We start from the raw sequence: 17,464 nt of genomic DNA on the forward strand, positions 1-17,464 counted from the left end.
TTGACATTTTATTAGTGATTTTCACACCGTCTGTGGCGTATAGTGAGATTAATTTAAAATGAATGTTAAGTTTAGTGAAAAGGGTGAAGAGTTAATAATTGATAATGGTTCTAAGTTTCAATTTTCGAAACCCTGTACCGTAGGGTTAAGATATCGATGTAGAAACAAAAAAATGCAGTTCATTTATTGTGTGTGATCAATAAAAATGTGTTATTTTAAATAGCAAAATTGATCATACTCTAGGCCTACCTGATTTCAATGCAGCTATCACTGTAATATTTTTAAGTAATTTATTTATTTTATGACAATCACTTTCGTGTGTACTATGCTCATCGGGGCGCAACTATGCCATATCCATCCCGCTACCTGATTTCTTCGGGGCGCAACTATGCCATGTCCCATCTGCAACCTGTTTTCTTCGGGGCGCAACTATGCCATGTCCCATCTGCTACCTGATTTCTTCGGGGCGCAACTATGCCATGCCTAGGCCTCCCAATTGACCGCGGGGCGCAACTTTGCCATACCGGTGTAAAATTTCTTACATCGGCATCTGGAAAAACAAGTAAAAAAATGCAGAAACATGCCAGATTTTCAACAAGTTAAGATGCAATTTGGCACGTTCTATAATTGGTGTACGACGTATAGTACGTGCCCATTTCAATGTGAAAAGGTTCGGTCCTCTGTTTTCAAATCGGGTGGTCCCTGGCTGGGTTACAGGCGCGGCACCAGATGTGCAGGGAAACGCCACGTTCATAGTGCTTTGAATCCCTCTTTTGTTGCTAAGAGTAGAGTGGGTAGACGGGTAGAGTAAGACATTTCATAAAATATTAGTCCTGGGAGAAAAAAGTGAAAGCCGATTGCCATGTGTCATTTCCAAACTCTGAGATTTTTAGCTATAGTGTGATACGCAATTCGTTTGAAGCTTCTTCTTCTTCTTCTTCTTCTGTCTTTTTTGAAGGACCACAAGGGTGTAACTCGAGGATCACAGATGGTCCGCGGACCATAGTTTGAGAAACGCTGTATAGCCTATTAACTTCACTTCACTTCACTTCACTTCTGTTTATTTATCGACGCACTCTCAGTTCTGCCAACTGATATTATCGTCCGTTCAAAGTGTGAAAGTTCATTTCCAGTTATTAGTCACTTACGTCTAAATAATATCTTGTTATTATAATTTCATTTTAGACCTGACTGTCATTTCAGTGTCTTAGCTATATTAAATACTGTCAAAGTTGCTTGCTTAGACAAATCAAGATTTCAGGTATAACTCCCTGTAAAGTTGATTTGAATAATTTCGAGGGAAAAATTGTTCCGAGGCCGGGCATCGAACCCGGGACCTTTGGTTTCACGTACCAACGCTCTACCAACTCGAAATTATTCAAATCAACTTTACAGGGGGTTATACCTGAAATCTTGATTTGCATAATACACGTCACTGTTAGTTAACAGAAAAACCACAATTTAAGTCACACGGAGTTAGTGTGCACTCGAAGTTGGTTGCTTCACGGTGTCAGCCCGCTTTGAGGTCTGTGGATATAGAGGGAAAAATTGGATCGGTGTCGGGTAGAGTTCCGGGTAGCTCAGTTGGTAGAGCGTTGGTGCGTGAAACCAAAGGTCCCGGGTTCGATGCCCGGCCCCGGAACAATTTTTTCCTCGAAATTATTTGCTTGCTTAGAATTCGAACCAACGCAACGACAAAATTCGAACCAACGCAACGACAGATTTCGAACCAACGACCCTACCTTCGACGTCATGTCAAATCTGTTTCTGTAATCGTAATCAATAAGAAATAGCTGTGCAACTGGCATTGTGTTCTAAGCCGTATTAAGATTGTGCATTATAATGTCTTACAGCAGTGCTTGCACGTTAAAAGATTCCCTGCCAAACTTTATAAAGTGATTGTCTTTTTTCTTTTTTTCTTTTCCGTTTGTTGTCGAATATTGATAGAAATGTTGGAAGAAGTTACAAGCTGTATCTCTGCAGAGGGATGCAAGATGATGGCTAAGTTTTGTAGCGTATTTGAATTTCACGTCTGGAATAGGAATTGATTCAATACGGAAAATGTAACTTGTTACTTGAAATAATGCTTATGCCTTTAAACTAGTCCCCCCTTGTTCCCATTCGACATTTTCATACATATTTAAATTAATCTACAATAGACAAAAATGTAACATGCTGGTACGTGGAATTCGTTGGTAAAATATACAGACTACACATAGTGTATACCTTGTACTGAACAAAATGTAAAATATTAAGTATCCCGTTACTCTATTCCGCAAATTGTACGCATTAAAATTTCATTCCTGCTTTCTGAGAATGACCGTGTGACTTCGATAATGGATAACCAAATGACAAATATGTTACACCTTGCAAGCCAGCCATAATTTAGTTCACACTTCCTCACAAAAGAGTAGGATTCAACTGTCTATATTTGAAGATTGTAAGGGAAGGAAGATGACAAAGTAGTATTGGATGTATAGATTGCAGAGAAACCCCAACGCGGCAATCTTGCTCTCCGCCAACCCGCTCACAAATTCAGATTACGCATAGAACTACAGGGACATCATTTTATTTTTACTAACATTTCTAATATTAACCTGCCATTAGGAAAGTTCAGGATAACACAGAGGATTTGGAATTGAACGGGTTACATCAGCTTCTTGTCTATGCGGATGACGTGAATATGTTAGGAGAAAATCCACAAACGATTAGGGAAAACACGGAAATTCTACTTGAAGCAAGTAAAGCGATAGGGTTCGAAGTAAATCCCGAAAAGACTAAGTATATGATTATGTCTCGTGACCGGAATATTGTACGAAATGGAAATATAAAAATTGGAGATTTATCCTTCGAAGAGGTGGAAAAATTCAAATATCTTGGAGCAACAGTAACAAACATAAATGATACTCAGGAGGAAATTAAACACAGAATAAATATGGGAAATGCCTGTTGTTATTCGGTTGAGAAGCTTTTATCATCTAGTCTGCTGTCAAAAAATCTGAAAGTTAGAATTTATAAAACAGCTATATTACCGGTTGTTCTATATGGTTGTGAAGCTTGGACTCTCACTTTGAGAGAGGAACAGAGATTAAAGGTGTTTGAGAATAAGGTGCTTAGGAAAATATTTGGGGCTAAGAGGGATGAAGTTATAGGAGAATGGAGAAAGTTACACAACGCAGAGCTGCACGCATTGTATTCTTCACCTGACATAATTAGGAACATTAAATCCAGACGTTTGAGATGGGCAGGGCGTGTAGCACGTATGGGCGAATCAGGAAATGCATATAGAGTGTTAGTTGGGAGACCGGAGGGAAAAAGACCTTTAGGAAGGCCGAGACGTAGATGGGAAGATAATATTAAAATGGATTTGAGGGAGGTGGGATATGATGGTAGAGACTGGATTAATCGTGCTCAGGATAGGGATCAATAGCGGGCTTATGTGAGGGCGGCAATGAACCAATAAGTAAGTAAACAAGTAAGTAAGTAACCTGCCTATGTTTTTGGATTAACAGTTGAGAACCGGAAACACTGTGTGCTACCCCCTTCCACGAATGAAGTTCGATGATATTGGCGTAAAATACAAATAAATCACTTTACTAGGTATAGGAGGGAAGAAAAGTAGTTCGTCCATTTACGTAAACTAGGAAATATTGTGATTTTCTGTTTGATAATATTCATTACAGGTTTTCTTTAATCAAAATACAGTACGGTATTAACAATAAGTGTTTTTACTCACGAATTGAGCTATCCTTTCGAACGTATTCATTATGCAGTCGATATTATACTGTTTACAGCACATTTGCGTACAATATAGAGATTGAAGGTAAATTGAAAATTAATCATAATGTGCACATTTAAACACATTTTTGAAAATAGTGGCCGTTCATTTCGATACAGGCTTCAGTTCTTTTGTGCATATTATCACAATATAGACTATTGTACCTAATTCCAATTACCAGTTTCGGCCTTCGTACTAGTAACTCATGTAGAAATAATTCTGTACCTAGTCTATAAAGGAGTATACCTTACATACTGTAAATTCAATCTTCACTTCTGCCCGATCCGAAAAGATAAAATTAATCAGACATGCTATCTACTGTCCGTCTAAGTGGTTATGTGGCAGTCGTAGAAAGGGGGGAAATCACGTGAGAGTTAATTACTTAACGAGGCCCTTTTATTTAAGTTATTTTAAACAGTTTTATAATATTACGTAGACGTCCAGACGTTTTCAGAAAAGAGCTAAGACAGCCCAGCCAATAGCCTTTACAGAGGGGCGAGCAGAAGCAGGTGGGGGAAACCGGGATGCGACGTAGACAAACGGACGACAGTACCTGTGCGAAAATATTATATAGAAAGCTCTTTCGTCACTAGAAAGCGCGAACATGTTTCTGGAACCTACTATACTCACTAACTCAGTACTGCTTACTGTGGCCGCATACGCGGCCTTGGTTCTGTGTGGAGTACGATTGGAAGTTTACTAGTAGAGGGGGTGGGAGTGAAGTACATTAAAAAACTCAAGTACAATAAAAATTGAAGTAAAAATAAAATGATGTCCCTGTGTATTGCTGTTTCTTTTGTCTATATATTTCATTGCTCTCATCTGGGCTTGAACGCGCGATATTTTGGTGCACAGCAGGTACGAAAACCAATAAAACTGTGAGGACAGTGCGTATCAATTATGAAAAATCGTCAGTACTGCCACATTAAATAAATAAGCGCACGATACGGTCTACATCTCGGCGATCTTCATGCTCGAGTGTTTCGAAGTAAAACGGAGGGATTTCGGATCTATCCCAGAACGTAGGCGGTCAGTTTTACCGTGTGTTTATGTATGTGTCTCGTCAGGGCTCTGTACCGAGCTTGACACCTGTCTTTCCCTATACGTGGGCTGCTGAATGTTTTATAACCCTCCCCAACGGTTTTAGAGTCGTTTGAATCTTTGATTTGCTCCTCTTGCGGTGCCTCTTCTGACCCCGGTGCTATCTATCCACTCCAATCTGCCCTTGTATGTCCACTCACAAACATGGCTTCCGTCCTCACACTATTTTCTGTCTACTGTGTGCTCGCTCCACTCTCTGTCTGACTGTAGATCAACATTTCTCTTGAGTCAGAAAGTTTTTATGTGCAACTTGTACACGTTTATTCCCTTTGATATCTGATGCTGGAGTTTTAAATGTGTAAGTAGAGGACGGACTAACGAAAAGTCACTATACCTAAAGTATATCCATTATTATTGTTAGAGAAAATTTTACAAATATGGAATACCATTTTGTTTTTTCGTTTTTAATACTGAACGTATAGTACTGCCCTTTTTATTGCTGAATGTACACCGGGCTTAGAAGTTCGTAAGATGTTATAAAATGTTTGAAAATAGTAATATGCGTTACAAGAGCGGTATGTTGAAGTTTTCATGTTCGAGGAAAAGTTTGAAAAAGCGAAACGTAGTTGAGAATTAAAAGAAAACATTACCACTCGTGTATCGTACATTATTTTGTGCGAAGATCGTTTATTACATACCTGAAAGAGGAATTTCTAATTAGTTGCAATGAAATCTCCATCTTGGTTTCTGTTCAATGACGGCAAATTTGCAAAACAAAAATATCTATCTTCAACATTGTTGCTTTAAAATGTTTTCTATTTTTACTATACTCCAGCAGGCCGTGATATACGTCTGTCTTCCCCCCCCCCCCAGTCTATAAATGCGAACTTAAAACAAACGGTAAGGTTATGTAATGATTTAGAGTTTACTTAATTTTTGCAAATGTTTAAAAACAATAATTAACAGTGCAATTTAGGTGAAATTGCAGTGGTAAGTTTCCAATGTATAATTGTTACTATATTGAACGTCTCTAAAAATAATATGTTAAAAGCCTAAAGCATTAAAATCAATATGTCACTTAAGCGGTAAGAAGAGGGAAATTGTTATGTGTGTTAGGTTGGGAATACTGAATGTGGAATTTTTAGATTTACCGCGGATTGGTTATTTATGGTACTTGTGAGGGAAGTGCATCTTTATTGCGCGAGTGGAAAGATTTAAGCACGAGGCGTCAGCAATAAAGATCACGCTCACAAGTATCATACGTAATTTTATCCATGACCATAACGAAAAATTCTGTTTTATAAAAGAAAATATGTTGAAAATAAGTCCTCATATAATCACACATCATGGCATGGATTTTAGAATCGATACGTGTACTAGGTAGGTTATGATGTAGGAGGCCATGATTAGTGAAGAATGGTATCTAAGGCGTTGGATAAATAACAAATCATAATTAATTACAGTATATAATTTTAATATATATATTTTTTTCATTTTAAACGTGTATTTTCGTCTTTTTGAAGTTTCAGGGATTATTTAGAAGTGTTCACAGGACTAATGTGATTAAAATAATTTCATATTTTTCTTCTGTAAACTTAAGAGGAATATTAAAACGAAATTAATAATCATGTCTGTTTAGCTCAGTTGACTAAGGCGTGTTGTTATAAAATCCTATAAACCTATAAACGCAACTTCGCAGTTTCAAGTCTCCTCGCATCCCAAAAGGTTAATTATTACAAAATTAAAAAAAAATACAGAGGTTATTAGATATGGATGCAATGCATAAATTATGACGTAGTAGATAGAGAAAAGAGAAGGAGATTGAGTGTATGTATATTTAAGAAATGGTAATAAAGAAGTAGAGGTAGTGACATCTAGTAAATCATTTTAAATTTTATTGTGAGCTATTCTGTGTCGCAGGGCAAACTCAAAATATTGGGTCAGACCAATAAATTAAATATTAACTTCTTGAGTAATAGTTAAATGGAAAAGTATACGTGTGTGCCCGGGTACTAGGAAAATACTAATGAACTGTGAGATAAAGTTCAAACTGTGAGGTAAAGTCTTTATCTCACTAGTGGAATAAAGTAATGTTTAATAAAAGCCTACTCTACAAACGCAAAAGTAATTAGTAAAGGCATGTTTTTCGTTATGGTCATGGATAAAAAAATATTTCCTCAAAATCTCACATATTTCTTTCAAAAAAATGGAAGTACAAACATGGAATACTTAAGCTACAAGTTTAACAGAACAAGCATTCAGCATCTTCATTAGAAAGTGTTTTCCCCAACCGTAATACTGAATCTGATGAATCGACTCTCACGTCTTTTCTCGATTCTAACTTATTTTTATGGTTTCTTACATTGCCTTTTCATTCCACTGTTTTCTAAGTTTGTTGGAAGGTGAGGTTTCCCCTCCTCCTACAGGTGCCAACACTAGTAAGGAAACAGGAAACCAGGGTATAAAGATGGAATACTAATAATACTAGTATGCCATATTTTTTGTGATACACTGATGTTGTAAGTCATAACCTCAAAACATATTATAATAATTAAAAACAAAATCAATTAAACATACATTACTATAAACTCGAAAATTCAATAATGATAAACGTTTCAACAGTTCAGCTTTTAACTGCAAACTCATTCCCGCGAAAGAGAGCATCAGTGCGTAGTAATTTGGAAGGCTTCCGCTAGAATACAACACGTCTCAATTCGTATATACACTGTTTTCTTCATATTTGTAACATTTCCTCTACTACTACTACTTACGGCTTTTAAGGAACCCGGAGGTTCATTGCCGCCCTCACATAAGCCCGCCCCATTCCGAGGCTTATTGTTTAGTTTCGTAACAAGATGTTTTTTACGGTGATGGGTTGTTAGCCCTTCGCCCAACTCCCAAGCTGGACGACCACCCCATATCAGCTGTCCACAACTGCTTATTCGATATATATTCGCAGCTACCCTCCATATCTGGAGGCCGTCTACTACTGCTACTACTACTACTACTACTATTATTATTATTATTATTATTATTATTATTATTATTATTGCTACATACATACATACATACATACATACATACATACATACATACATACATAGTGACGTCGATCTACAGATCTGTTACGACAAGGTCCCGATGAGTGAAGTAAGGAACCAGCTAGCGGTCATATCCAAAGGAAAATGGGAAAGTGAATGGTCAACTACTTCCAAAGGTACTCTAACCAAGGCGTTCTTCCCTAGTGTCCAAGATAGACTGAAATTGAAGATAGAAGTAACTCCTAACTTGACGACTCTGTTGAATTGAAGATAGAAGTAACTCCTAACTTGACGACTCTGTTGACCGGACATGGAAGACTCAACGCATATTTTCATCGATTTAAAATCAAGAATAGTGCGACATGTGTCTGTGGGGATGGGGATCAGACAGTGGATCATATCATTTATGACTGTACGAAATTAGGAAAGGAAAGAAGAACACTAATCCAGTCTATACATAAATGTGGTGGAAAGTGGCCTGTGGACAAGACAAAATTAGTGAAAAGTTATGTAAAATATTTTATAAAGTTTGCAAATAGTATAGACTTTGAACAACTACAGTAGGCTGGCTAGTATATAAGGATAAGTTATTTGGGAAGATAGGTTAAAAGTCAGAATTAAGTGATAAGGGTCAAAATAGGTTACTTACATTCTGTAAATAAGCTACAATATTAGAGGGTATAATTTATCTGAAAATAGGCTGATCAAGAGATAGTAAATATGTAAATACTGTAAATATTTTAATGCTAGAATATGTAAATAGATTCTTGTACTTCATAGGTTAGGAATAGGAAAATAAGTTAGATTAAGAAGGACCAATATTATCTTGGCAGTTACACATAGTAGATGAACTACACTAGTCCATATTTAATCTAGAATGGCAACATAATAATATATAATGTAAATGGATTATGTACTTGAAGGTAAACCTAGGCATGTAGTATTACTTTCCATTTGTAATGGAACATGCTGCTCAAAAAAGGAATACATACATACATACATACATACATACATACATACATACATAAGTGTTCTGCCCATGGGCAGGTCTTTCGCTGCAAACCCAACATTCTCAAATCTTTTCTACTTTCTGCCTTCCTCTTAGTCTCCGCATATGATCCACATATCTTAATGTCATCTATCATTTGATATCTTCTTCTGCCCCGAATTCTTCTCCCGTTCAAAGGACACGAAAATCCAAATTATTAATTCATAGTTAATAATTTATTAATTAATTCTAAAGGACTCATTTCAAATTGCGCAATTTCGTCTCTGTTTCAAGTAATATGATTTCACCTTCACTTTAATTTTCTTTTGAAATTTATTGTATGTATTTTCATTGTAAACTTTTATATATGTATTTGTTTTCTGGATTCTTGTGGTCACCCTTATTGAAGAGCAGATGGTTTTATTTTATAAATCCGATATAGGCTATAAGATACGGATCTGGAACTTGGCAATTAAATCAGAATAATACTGCAGATTCAAAATTTGCATAAGTTCGTTATTAGAAGATTGTTTATCGTTTGTCATTTGCCCTTTGTAGTGTTCTACTTGAAAATACGCCTTGAATTTTGCGGATATGAAGAAAGTTTATACTATTAATTGTGGGCTAAAGATGAAATGTCAAGTGGGAAAAAAACGAACCCTTCCAACATATTCTTCTGCCCGAATTTACTAGAGGAGCAAGGACAGCAGAGGCGGCTCGATACATTTGTACCGTGTAATTTTTAAGTCGTTTTCTTTCTTTTTATGTCAGTTTTTATTGATTTTAAGATCATAAAATCATCTTTTTATGCTTAATTTTTAGGTCATTAAAATCCGGGCCGTAATTATTATTATTATTATTATTATTATTATTATTATTATACATTACTAGTGGCTTGTGCAGCAAATATTGCAAACTAAGTTCATTAGACGTTAAAAAAAAAACTTTCTCTTGAACCTATCCGCCTTCAGTTTTAAAGTTTCAACGCGAAAACGCAAGTAACAATGTCAGCGCGATCAGTGGGTTTTTCATGTGGAAGTAAAGCAAGAGCTATTTCAGGTCATTGTGGATTGTAGGTGAAAGTTAAAAAAAAAAAATCAGGTTTGCTATGGTTTCGAACAATAGACATCGCATCTTGGTATAGCTGCTGCATGTAGAGCTTGAAATGTAGAGGGTAAAATCATTTTATCCTGCTAAGAGATCTTGCTGAAATGATCGAGAGACTACAACATTTTGTAGGCCTCTTATTTTATCATAAGTAATACCGTCTTTCCTTACGAACTGTAAATTTTGCGCTCTCTCGAACCAATACTCAAGAGAATGACGTATATAAGTATTTACACTACATCGCCATTAAGTATATGAAAAAGACTTAACCCCACTTGATTAATAACTATAAAAATATTTGATTTTTAATAATATTACTATTATCTCACGCAAGTTTTGTAGTTATATATAATAACATCATGGCATTAACTATAATACTATTTCATTTCTAATGGTAATAATGTCATCAAACCACCTCAAGTTTTGTAGATTTTAATATCCAGCTCAGACCTGTAAATTATTTTTAGTAAGTCATGAAGTTTTTAATAACCAATTGAATTTGAACTCTAAATATGTCAGCAATCTTGTAGGTATAGCCTATTGTTTATTGTAGTGTGTGTTTTGTTTTATTCTAAAATGTAATTATTTCTCAAAACTGACGAAAGATGGATTTTGGAAAATAGGAAAATTATGTAGGAAAACTAACGCTTCACTAAAAGTTACTATTTTTCTGAAAATCCTTGGATGCCAAGCTTCGATATGACGGGTCATTAATTAAAATCCATTCAGCCGTTTTCCCGTAATTTCCATTACCAGTTCAAATTATATATATAGAAATTTCTTTGCTCTATGTTGGTAAATTTTACAATATCTGTATTTCATAGATCAAAATGGTAGAGAAACAAGTTTGGTTATTTTAATAACTGAAATATACAATCAATTTTTCTTTTATAATTCCATTTGCTTCGCATGGGGTATAGAACATCTGTGAAACGTTCCCATTTCGTGCTATGTTTTCCTATTGTCTTCGTCTCTGTCCAGATCTTTTCCTTCTTCTCCACTTGTTTTCCTTCCCCGGTCGACTCTTTTCTGACTCATTGAGGGTTCCATTCTAGGGCTTCTTTTTATGCGTCCTTCTGGTTTCCTTAATGCACGTCATTTCAGATCCATTTTTTTTAATTTCTATATCAATTGGATCTTGTTTCGTTATACTTCCTAGGGCTTCATCTGCATATTACTTCTGGCTATATTCGTAATGCGCTTACACATCGATTTATAAATGTCTGTATTACTTGTATTTTGTTTGGGGACTTTCCATGTTTCACAGAAAAAATCAACAAACTTATTTTATCTTGTTTATTTGTCATCAAGTTTTATTTTTGTTATGAAAAATGTAAGGAAAGGGAGTTCACGTAACAATAGCCAACACCTGATTCATTATCCACGATACTCAACACGTACATACTTACACACGCCTTCTCGTCAAAAAGAAATATCTACAACAGAGTAGATTTCCGTCATCTGATGCTAATCTCTCTCATGTTTACACATACTGTACGCAGTGGATGACAACTGAATAATACAATTGCTGAAATGAGAAAGAAAATATTTCAGATCACAGCTAAGTAGGTTAGTTGTCAACGTAAGTCACTGTTGCTTCTTATATATCTTTATTGGGGAAAAAAAAATATATATATGGAAACTATCAATCTTCATAATTTGAATAGCGTAGACGGTTCTTTTTATGGAAAGTTATTGGAGAAAGTTTTGTTACAAGAAAATTCTTCGAAGCACATACATCTGTTGCCGTCGGAGATTACATATGAACTTAATTCGTGTGTTGAAGAGTTTCTTCTGAACTGCAATTTGTAAAAATTTTGTGGCGATGTATAGACGGTACCTCTGAGACTGGTACAGTATCAGGTATTTAAAACAAATTCTTATGTACATGTAAACATAATTAATGTAAACATATACAGGGTGATTCACGAGGATTTACCAGCACATATGGAGCTTATTTCCGACGACATTCTGAGCAAAAAATGTCGTATAAACATTTGTCCTAATCTCAATATCTTCAAAGTTACACTAGTTTGAAGTTGTTTGTAAAATACCATTATTCTTTAGTTTTAAGGGTAATAGTTATTTATGGCACTTGTGAGGTAAGTGCATCTTTATTGCGCGAGTGGAAAGATTTAAGCACGAGGCGTAATTTTATCTATGACCATAACGAAAAATTATGTTTTATAAAAGAAAATATGTTGAAAATAAGTCCTCATATAATCACATATCATGGCATGGATTTTAGAATCGATACGTGTACTAGATAGGTTATGATGTAGGAGGCCATGATTAGTGAAGAATGGTATCTAAGGCTTTGGATAAATAACAAATTATAATTAATTATATAATTTTAATATACATTTTTTCAATTTTAAACGTGTATTTTCGTCTGTTTGAAGTTTCAGGGATTATTTAGAAGTGTTCACAGGACTAATGTGATTAAAATGATTTCACATTTTACTTCTGTAAACTTAAGAGGAATATTAAAATGTAATTAATCATCATGTCTGTTTAGCTCAGTTAGTGTGTTGTTATAAAATCTTATAAACTATAAACGAAGCTTCGTAGGTTCAAGTCTCCTCACATCCCAAAAGGTAAATTATTACAAATTAAAAAAAAATACATATTAGATATGAATGCAATGCACGAATTACGACGTAGTAGATAGAGGAAAGAGAAGGAGATTGATTGTATATTTAAGAAATGGTAATAAAGAAGTAGAGGTAGTGACATCTAGTAATTAATATATTAACTTCTTGAGTAATAGTTGAATGGAAAAGTATACGTGTGTGCACGGGTACTAGGAACATACTAATGAACTGTGAGATAAAGTTCAAACTGTGAGGTAAAGTCTTTATCTCACTAGTGGAATAAAGTAATGTTGAATAAAAGCCTACTTTACAAACGCAAAAGTATTTAGTAAAGGCATGTTTTTCGTTATGGTCATGGATAAAAGAATATTACAGATAAAGAATGAACTATTTATAAGTATAAAAAAAGATAAAGGTATCCCCGTCACATGCTATGAAGGCACTTGGGGGGGGGGGGCATGGAGGTAGAGTCCCATGCGTTCCATGACCTCCGCACTAGAGTGAGGTGGTGAGGTCGGCACCAAGCTCCGATCGCCTTTTACTCCCGGGAAAGACCCGGTACTCAATTTTATAGGCGGCTGAGTTAACCTCGGGGCCGTTCTGAAAGTTTGGCAACTAGAAAAATCCCGTCACCACTCGGGAAAGCATCATTTATTTAATTAGCTAGTATTCTGAAGCTAAAAATGTGTTGTGAATTCCATATTTGCTTCGAACAGAATTTTTTTTTTTTTTTTTTTTTTTTTTTTTTTTTTTTTCGATTTTTAACTGTAAAATTACATTTGAAGAGTCCACTGCAAGAATGATGAATGTCATTTGGAATACATTTTGCAGGAGAAGCAATTGAAAGTTTGAAATGCTTAGTGCTCAAAGCTTAACTGAGATTTTCCGATCGTTACTGGACAATGACTATCAGTGTTAATGCCATATAACTCTCTATGTACATTCTATGTGTCTTAATCTATGCATTGACAGTCTTGGTTCATTTTCGACAAGAAAGTGACATCCATCATTCTTGCAGTGGACTCTTCATTTTTCTTACGCATTTGTTACAACAATTGTTACAAATCAAGCCACTCTTGTAAATTCTTTAAGACTGTACATTAGGATGCATAATTAAACTGTAAAGAATAAAGTTCTTAAAGTCGTATGATTTCTAACAATTTTTGTGATAAGTGCGTAAGAATGATGTCATTTTTAGTTAAAATTTGAAAAACAAAATCTGTACAAAGCAATTAACAACACATTTTTAACTTCTGAATACTTTAGCTTCAGATATTTCTGAAGAGTTCATTCTCTATTTGTAATATTCTTTTACTCTTAAAACTAAAGAAGAAGGTATTTTAGTAACAACTTCAAATTAGTGTAACTCTGAAAATATTGAGATTAGGACAAATGTCTATACGACATTTTTTGCTCAGAATGTCTTCGAAAATAAGGTCCGTAAAGGACGGTAAATCCTCGTGAATCACCCTGTATAGAAAGCAAGACGGTAGAGTTTCCATATTTCTTGACATCGGCACTAGAATTTAATGATTTGATAAGATCAAATTCGATTACGTTCTCCTCTTGGAAGTCTCCTATACTTAGTATTATAACATTATATTGCAATGTTTGGAATATATCGGAAAACTTTTTTTATTATTCATTTTGATTTCGTCGTATTTCATAATTACAAGTACCAATATATTTGTGTAATTGTATAATATTCCACTTGAATATTCTGGTTTGTAGTATGAACTAAAATATGGTCTCATTGCTTTGAAATTTGAAACCTCTGATGTGAAGCTTTGTAGCAAATAAAACTCGGATTGCTTTTATTAATTTTATATGTGTGATTGTTTTTGCTCATTAGTGTCATTTCGAGGGATATGCACCTGAATAGGATAATCGAAATACAATAACAGTGACTGTTTTCTACTGTAATATGTAAAATTAGTAAAATTATCATTTTCAGCGGAAAATGTTCTTGAATCTTGTCCTCTCCTGAAGTCGAGTGGTTACAATAGATGCGAGGTATGAGGTGAAGACACTCAGGGCCAATAAAACTCGTTGGCATAGCTTCCTTCACAAGAAAAATTTCATAGACTTACGGAAAGTAAAATAACAAGTTGCCTAATTGGGAGGGCTCTAGGAAAGAAATACTGGTCATTTGTCGCCTGTGTTGAAATTTAGATTAACTGTCATCATTTCCAACTTTTTAAGTCGGTGAAACGGAATAGTAATATGCGTTACAAGAGCGGTATATTAAAGTTTTCATTTTCGAGGAAAAGTTTGAAAAAGCGAAACGTAGTTGCAGTAACTTTACTGGAATTGTAGAGTTTACTTAATTTTTGAAAATATTTAAAAAAAATAATTAACGCTGCAATTTAGGTGAAATTGCAGTGGTAAGTTTCCAATTTATAATTATTACTATATTGAACGTCTCTAAAAATAAAGCAGTAAAATCAATATGTCATTTAAGCGGTAAGGAGAGTGAAATTGTTATGTGTGTTACGTTGGGAATACTGAATGTGAAATTTTAGACATTCCGCGGATTGGTTTTGTGCGGAAACCAAGGAAATACGCACGATCTCGCACAAAATATTTTTTTCTACGATAGTGTGTAAAGTTGTATTTTACCCACTGTTAGCATTGCGTAAAGTGAGCCTTTAAAACATTAGTGCGTAAAAAAGTAAGTATTCACTTAACACACTGCTATTTATTTTACGCACTGCCAAAGAAAATGCAATATTGAATGTACAAACTTCATTCTGTAAGAAATTAATAGGACTACATACCTCAGTCTTTCATTCCTTAAATATTACACGTAACAAAAATTTGTAACAAATTTAACATTTATATCTATATTTTAGCCCTTATTATTCTGAAGTTACATGTAGCACTCATTGCAACAAGAAATAACATTCATCTGTTTCTAATAGCTTTGTTGATTATATGGCCGGTTTGGACGGCCATTAAATCGTGATTATTAATAAAACAGGCTGTCATTCCATGGATACTTACTTCTTAGTGGTTGTGAGTTTAGACGGCCTTGACATCGTGATATTATAACCTCTTCAACTTGAAATATCTATTTAATATAGATTTGTGCAATAGTAGAAAAAATTATATAGGGGCAACATTTTATTTTTACTAACATTTTTAATATTAACTTGCCTATACCTCTGGATCAACGCCGTTTGTTACCCCCCTTCCACGACTGGAGTTCGACGTAATATACAAACAAATCACTTTACTAGGTATAGGAGGGAAGAAAAGTAGTTCATCCATTAACGTAAACTAGGAAATATTGCTCTTTTGAGTTTGATCATTTTCATTAGGTTTTTGTTTAATCAAAATACAGTACGGTATTAACAGTGAGTGTCTTTACTCACGAACTGAGCTGTCTATGTGGACGTATTCATTATGCAGTGTGTATTATACTGTTTACAGAACATTAGCGTACAATATAGAGAATGAAGTTAAATTGAAATATAATCATAATATGGATATTTAAACACATTTTTGAAAATGGTGGCTGTTAATTTCGATACAGGCTTCAGTTCTAATGTGTATATTATCGCACTATAGACTATTGTACTTAATTCTAATTACCAATTTCGTCCTTCGTACTAGTAACTCATGTTGAAATAATTCTGTACCTACTCTATAAAAGAGTACCTTACGTACTGTAAATTCAATCTTCACTTCTGTCCGATCCGAAAAGATAAAATTGCTCAGACATACTATCTACTGTCCGTCCAAGTGGTTATGTCGTAGGGCCGTAGAAATCGAGGAAATCACGTGACAGTTAATTACTTAACAAGGCCCTTTTATTTAAGTTATTTTAAACAGATATATAATATTACGTAGACGTCCAATTCCTAACAGAAATTAATGTTCTCAGAAAAGAGCTAAGACAGCCTAGCCATTAGCTTGCGAATAAAAGCTGGTGGGGGAAACCGGGATACGACGTAGGCAAATGGACGACAGTACCTGTGCGAAAATGATTCAATATTGAAAGCTCTTTCGTCACTGGAAAACGCGAACATATTTTTGGAACGTACTGTTACTGTGACCGTAAGGCTACTATGACTGTATATGCGGCTTTGGTTCTGTGTGGAGGACGGTTGAACTTCATTAGTAGAAGGGGTGGGAATGAAGTACATTCAGAAACTCAGATGCAATAAAAATTGAAATAAAAATAAAAAGATATCCCTGTATATGATACACATTCGTAAAGTTATCCTTTTGACCCTTAAACACACACTCACTTTACACTCGTGTCACTCGTCCACTCTTGTGGATTATCGATCATTATTCATATTACACCAATAGTATTAAAGCACGATTATTAGCAGATTAAGCACCGAAATAAATTACTTTTATTTACTATTGTTAGTAAAGTTAGTCATTGTTTCAAGTATTTAAATTTCATACACATTACATTACAATTAATTAGAAAATTGAAAATAAACAAGAATTTTTGCTTTAAAATTACAAAAAAAGGTACTTATTTATAAGAAACACAGTAAAAAGGCAAAATTGGCAAAATAAAAATTGGGCCTATCACTTTGATTTACTCCAAATCACATTTACATCTATTCAAATAATGATTTACTTCCACCCAGTAAAAGAAAGGCATTTTGTCAAACATCCAGGCTCTAGTAATAATAATAATAATAATAATAATAATAATAATAATGACTTATTAATAATTGACTTCCAACAATACAATGGTGTTCACTATTCTTATGCAGATGACACAGTTTTACTTTTTCGTGGAAAAACTTGGTATCATGCATATAATAATTCAAATAATGGACTTAAATTAATAAAAAAATGGTTTGACATAAATTATCTTTCTATCAACGAAAATAAAACCATAATTATTCCATTCTCATCTGAAAAATGTAACAAACCTCCTACATCTATA

At 34.5% G+C, this 17,464-nt stretch overlaps 1 non-coding gene across 1 annotated transcript; it reads left to right on the forward strand.

Annotated features, from left to right (window-relative positions):
- Positions 1-1,569: 1,569 nt before the first annotated feature.
- Positions 1,570-1,643, forward strand: TRNAH-GUG (transfer RNA histidin (anticodon GUG)). Its single transcript has one exon. It is a non-coding gene; the product is annotated as a tRNA-His (tRNA).
- Positions 1,644-17,464: the final 15,821 nt, after the last annotated feature.

The sequence above is a fragment of the Periplaneta americana genome, chromosome 14 (genome assembly GCF_040183065.1).
Source record: "Periplaneta americana isolate PAMFEO1 chromosome 14, P.americana_PAMFEO1_priV1, whole genome shotgun sequence".
Taxonomy (NCBI): Eukaryota; Metazoa; Arthropoda; class Insecta; order Blattodea; family Blattidae; genus Periplaneta; species Periplaneta americana.